Source organism: Hordeum vulgare, chromosome 7H, assembly GCF_904849725.1.
Source record: "Hordeum vulgare subsp. vulgare chromosome 7H, MorexV3_pseudomolecules_assembly, whole genome shotgun sequence".
Lineage (NCBI taxonomy): Eukaryota > Viridiplantae > Streptophyta > Magnoliopsida > Poales > Poaceae > Hordeum > Hordeum vulgare.
The window spans coordinates 433,015,142-433,021,141 of record NC_058524.1 but is presented as its reverse complement, the minus strand read 5'-3'; positions in this window follow the sequence as shown (position 1 = coordinate 433,021,141).

Here is a 6,000-nt window from a genome sequence, read left to right as displayed (position 1 = left end):
CGTGAGTCGAGAATAGTTTCAGTGGTAAGCATCTCTATGCTAATCATATCAACTATACGATTCATGCTCGACCTTTCGGTCTCATGTGTTCCGAGGCCATGTCTGCACATGCTAGGCTCGTCAAGCTTAACCCGAGTGTTCCGCGTGTGCAACTGTTTTGCACCCGTTGTATGTGAACGTTGAGTCTATCACACCCGATCATCACGTGGTGTCTCGAAACGAAGAACTGTCGCAATGGTGCATAGTCGGGGAGAACACAATTCCGTCTTGAAATTTTAGTGAGAGATCACCTCATAATCCTACCGTCGTTCTAAGCAAGATAAGGTGCATAAAGGATTAACATCACATGCAATTCATAAGTGACATGATATGGCCATCATCACGTGCTTCTTGATCTCCATCACCAAAGCATCGACACGATCTTCTTGTCACCGGCGCCACACCATGATCTCCATCAACGTGTCGCCATCGGGGTTGTCGTGCTACTCATGCTATTACTACTAAAGCTACGTCCTAGCAAAATAGTAAACGCATCTGCAAGCACAAACGTTAGTTTAAAGACAACCCTATGGCTCCTGCCGGTTGCCGTACCATCGACATGCAAGTCGATATTATCTATTACAACATGATCATCTCATACATCCAATATATCACATCACATCGTTGGCCATATCACATCACAAGCATACCGTGCAAAAACAAGTTAGACGTCCTCTAATTTTGTTATTGCATGTTTTACGTCGTGACCATGGGTATATAGTAGGATCGCATCTAGCTCATGATGCCACTGTTGGGGAACGCCGCATGGGAAACAAAAAATTTCCTACGCGCACGAAGACCTATCATGGTGATGTCCATCTACGAGAGGGGATATTCGATCTACGTATCCTTGTAGATCGCACAGCAGAAGCGTTAGTGAACGCAGTTGATGTAGTGGAACGTCCTCACGTCCCTCGATCCGCCCCGCGAACCGTCCCGCGATCAGTCCCACGATCTAGTGCCGAACGGACGGCACCTCCGCGTTCAGCACACGTACAGCTCGACGATGATCTCGGCCTTCTTGATCCACCAAGAGAGACGGAGAGGTAGATGAGTTCTCCGGCAACGTGACGGCGCTCCGGAGGTTGGTGATCATCCTGTCTCGGCAGGGCTCCGCCCGAGCTCCGCAGAAACGCGATCTAGAGGTAAAACCGTGGAGATATGTGGTCGGGCTGCCGTGGCAAAGTTGTCTCAAATCAGCCCTAAAACCTCCGTATATATAGGGGGGAGAGGGGGAGCCTTGCCTTGGGGTCCAAGGACCCCCAAGGGGTTCGGCCGAGCCAAGGGGGGAGTCCTCCCCTTCCAAACCGAATCCAACTAGGTTTGGAAGGAGGAGTCCTTCCCCTTTTTCCCACCTGCTCTTTTTTTTTCTATTTGATTTTCTTCCTATGGCGCATAGGGCCTTCTTGGGCTGTCCCACCAGCCCACTAAGGGCTGGTGCGCCACCCCCAAGGCCTATGGGCTTCCCCGGGGTGGGTTGCCCCCCCCCCCCCCGGTGAACACCCGGAACCCATTCGTCATTCCCCGTACATTCCCGGTAACTCCGAAAACCTTCCGGTAATCAAATGAGGTCATCCTATATATCAATATTCGTTTCCGGACCATTCCGGAAACCCTCGTGACACCCGTGATCTCATCCGGGACTCCGAACAACATTCGGTAACCAACCATATAACTCAAATACGCATAAAACAACGGCGAACCTTAAGTGTGCAGACCCTGCGGGTTCGAGAACTATGTAGACATGACCCGAGAGACTCCTCGGTCAATATCCAATAGCGAGACCTGGATGCCCATATTGGATCCTACATATTCTACGAAGATCTTATCGTTTGAACCTCAGTGCCAAGGATTCATATAATCCCGTATGTCATTCCCTTTGTCCTTCGGTATGTTACTTGCCCGAGATTCGATCGTCAGTATCCGCATACCTATTTCAATCACGTTTACCGGCAAGTCTCTTTATTCGTTCCGTAATACAAGATCCCGCAACTTACACTAACTCACTTTGCTTGTAAGGCTTGTGTGTGATGTTGTATTACCGAGTGGGCCCCGAGATACCTCTCCGTCACACGGAGTGACAAATCCCAGTCTCGATCCATACTAACTCAACGAACACCTTCGGAGATACCCGTAGAGCATCTTTATAGTCATCCAGTTACGTTGCGACGTTTGATACAGACAAAACATTCCTCCGATGTGAGTGAGTTATATGATCTCATGGTCATAGGAATAAATACTTGACACGCAGAAAACAGTAGCACCAAAATGACACGATCAACATGCTACGTCTATTAGTTTGGGTCTAGTCCATCACATGATTCTCCTAATGATGTGATCCCGTCATCAAGTGACAACACTTGCCTATCGTCAGGAAACTTTGACCATCTTTGATCAACGAGCTTGTCAACTAGAGGCTTACTAGGGACAGTGTTTTGTCTATGTATCCACACAAGTATTGTGTTTCCAATCAATACAATTATAGCATGGATAATAAACGATTATCATGAACAAAGAAATATAATAATAACTAATTATTATTGCCTCTAGGGCATATTTCCAACAAAATGCATACTTGTGGTTGTTGTTTTCTTTGCTCTTGCTATTCTAGCAAAGATGCGGTGATGTCTTATGTATCCAAATGTTGTTGAAAAAGCAAAGAAATGCATTATTCTAGCAAAGATGTAATGCAAATTTAGGTTTTCCAGGCCGGGAGAAGCTGCGCCAGATCAGACCCGCAAAGCCGACTCGTAAAAAAACATATTCCACGAATATGCTTTTTTACGGGTCCGTTATGCGGGGTCTGCATCCACGGCCGTGCGCGCCGGCCCTCAAAGGTGTTTTTCCGCGAACTGCAAATACATTTTGTGGGTCGAACGGATACGGGGTCTGCTAGAGTTGCTCTTAGTACGGTTATCCAATGGCAGCTAGTGTGTTCGCTGGAGCCAAAAAACTAACGTTCGCCCATTAACATTTCGTGGAATCAATCATGGTCAATAATTATGTGATACCCCATAAATTCGCTGGAATCAATCACAATCAATCATCCTTCGTTTTCTATTTCTATCTCTGTCTCAACTATCACGGAAAAACAATCAGTCACGACAAGGTATATATTAGACACGATTGGTATGAAGTCACACAAAAATATTTATGCCTCGCTGCAACGCACAAAAAATTGTCTAGTATATCAAAAAAATGTATAAGGAAATAAAATGCGTAATCTATGAGCTTTACACCCAATCACAAGACTAGCAAAAACTTACAAAAGCAATGGCAACCCAGACATTATTAGCTTTCCACCTAAAAAAAGGCATGTGCATGGCCAGATGAAAGAAGAAGAAAAAAGACCCGCAAATAAATAAAGGCTGCCTTTATTCATTGGTTCAGCTGTTGGAAAAGACTCCACATGACTCCACGAGGGCGAAAGAAGGGGCGGGGCAGGGCAAAGTACATCGACATGCGGCATGCATGCCAACCCTTTCTGGTTCCTCTTGCTTGAGTAGGCGGGGTATATCCTGGATGGAGATGCCATCACCATTGCTAAAGTTAAAAGGCAGGAAAAAGGGGTGGACACGCATATCCCTCAGGAAGATGCCGCCCATCGATCACGGCCAACTTTCTCCATCGGTTGCTCACTGTATAAAAGCATCGAGCAGCCTAATCTCTCGTTCTCATCTTGCACCGTCACACACACACACGCACACACACCGAGATACAAATGCAGCTGCCGGCCGGCCGGCGTGCCATGGCCATGTGATCAAGCATGCTTGCGGCGGCGCCGGTGCATTCGCCGGGATGGATCTGAGGCGGTGGCCGATCGTTCTGCCCCGCGGTACCGCCGGGGCAAATCCGAGACGACACTCTGCATGCCGTCGGGTCCTGCAGATTCAGGCATGCACGCAGATGCAGGAGCTAGCAGGTGCATGCATGGTTGCTGCTCCAGCTAGCTGATTTTTTCAATCCCCTACAGGGCAATTTCGAACCTTTGGCAATTCTCTTGGACATCAATACAAGTAGTTTCATTCATGGCCGGTTGGATCGACTAGCTAGTTATTAGGTTATACGTACTACACATGAGGATTAACTGGTGTATGGAATAAAAATACTGTGAGTTGTCTGTGAACGGTTGCCCTGAGCAGCGTGGGCTGCGGACAGCTGGACAGCTGGGTTGTGTGGCGTTGTTGTTCGAGGAGAGCGGTGGTATGTCGGGGCGGTGGTCCCAGAAGACTATGTCGGTTGATTGTGCTGGGCGCGATGGAGCGGTGGATGTCGGGACGGCGGCCCCGAGAATCACTAGGGCGTCCAGACTTGAGTGGCAATGATGATGGTGGGAGCAATGTCGGTGGCGCGGTAATGGTTGCGGTGGTCAGTTCTTCTTCGGCGTGTCCACGTTATTGCCTCGAATTGTTTGTTGCTGTGGAGTCGAAGCTGTGGTGCCGAGGCCCTGCGGTATATGATGACTTGCTGCAGGTAGCCCGTTCAGCGATCTTCCGTGGCGCCAGCCATGCCTGGTTTTGGCCTTCAGACTTTTTCGTCAGAGTCGGAGTTGCGTTGTCTGGGGTAGATCGACGTGTCGTCGATATGGGGTGCTTTGGCATGTGTACTTCAGTCTATGGGAATGGGTTTGGCCTTAACTGTCCCGGCTTTCGCCTTGTTTTCGTAATTAATGTCAGCCGGCGACAGCAACGTTGGACTGAATTCTGCTGGAGAGAGAGGTGTTTTGCGTTGCGAAAACTTGCAACTTTTCTTGCTGTTCTTCATTGGTATATAAGCTACTGAATACAGAAGGGAAAACGGGGATCGATCCGAGCTTTGCGGCGTGCCATCCCACGCCCGCTCGCCTCTCCCACGATGGCGCCATGCTCGCATGTAATCTCGCCATCCCACGATGCGCGCACGGCGGAGCTACTGGCCCGTCTAACTAAGCGGGCAAGCTAACTAACCAGCTAACTAACCTAGCTACAACTGCGGATCAGCCGCACAAACAAGCTCGTGCAGCTGCCGGTTTATTCTGACTGAAGTTTGACCTGACGACTAGAACGGGTGCAGGTTTACAGAGACAACAAATCCCCCCTTAAACCTGACGCCCTGATGAAAACTCCATGACTCCAAGCTTGAGCCTCATCTCCACGAATCTTGTGCGGCCCAATGCCTTGGTAAGAACGTCGGCGAGCTGGCCGTTGGTTCCGATGTGCTCAACGTCCACCTTGCCTTCACCCACCTTCACGCGAATATAGTGATAGCGAGTGTCGATGTGTTTGCTCCGCTCGTGATGAACTGGGTTCTTGCAGAGCTCGATTGCAGACATGTTGTCTATCCGCAGCTTCACCGTTGTCGGGGGTTTGCCGATCAGCTCGCAGAGGAGTTGGCTCAGCCATACCCCCTGACACGCTGCTGTTGCCGCTGCGATGTACTCCGCCTCGCAAGACGAGAGCGCGACGACCTTCTGCTTCTGCGACGTCCATGTGATGATGCCTGAATTGAGGAAGAAGACATACCCAGTTGTGCTCTTTCGGTCGTCGAGGTCACCAGCGTGATCGCTGTCACTGAACCCTGTCAGAACAGGATCCGGTGTCCTCCCCTTCAGGTAGCAGCACCCGAAGCTTGTCGTTCCACTGACGTAGTGCAGAAGATGCTTCACGGCCGCCCAGTGTACCATTGTGGGAGTCTCCATGTACCTGCTCACCATCCCAACGGCGTGAGTGATGTCGGGCCTGGTGTTGCAGAGGTACCGGAGACTCCCGACGATGCTCCGGTAGCGCGTGGTGTCAACAGCATCAGCAGGGTTCCCTTTGCACAGCTTCGGTCGTGCTTCCATCGGCGTGTGGCAAGGGTTGCAGCCAGCCATGCCGGCTGCCTCCAGGATCTTCACGCCATAAGAACTTTGGCAGATGGTGATCTCACCTCCCTCTTGCTTCACTTCCAGCCCGAGGTAGTAGCTCAGCAGGCCGAGATCGC